Source organism: Zophobas morio, unplaced genomic scaffold (genome assembly GCF_036711695.1).
Source record: "Zophobas morio isolate AGI-343-1 ecotype UQ-CSIRO unplaced genomic scaffold, CSIRO_AGI_Zmor_V1 ptg000023l, whole genome shotgun sequence".
In the NCBI taxonomy this organism is placed as follows: domain Eukaryota; kingdom Metazoa; phylum Arthropoda; class Insecta; order Coleoptera; family Tenebrionidae; genus Zophobas; species Zophobas morio.
In genome coordinates this window covers 13,093,036-13,093,252 of record NW_026972128.1, presented here as the reverse complement: position 1 = coordinate 13,093,252, position 217 = coordinate 13,093,036, and positions in this window count along the sequence as shown.

Genomic DNA, 217 nt, shown 5'->3' with positions numbered 1-217 from the left:
CTCTATGTTCTTCTGTGTGCCAACCAAAGTTGTGATAACCCAAACATCTTGACCCCAAATTGAGACAAAATTATAAAACCCGCAAAAAAGGAGGGAAAAGTTGTTGAAACAAGCTAGGGGGAATTTATTTCTCGACTGCAGAAAGCCTCTTCGGGTTTCAAAGATGAAATCAAATGTTACAAATCGATACAAATATTTGAATACCTATCCCAAATTT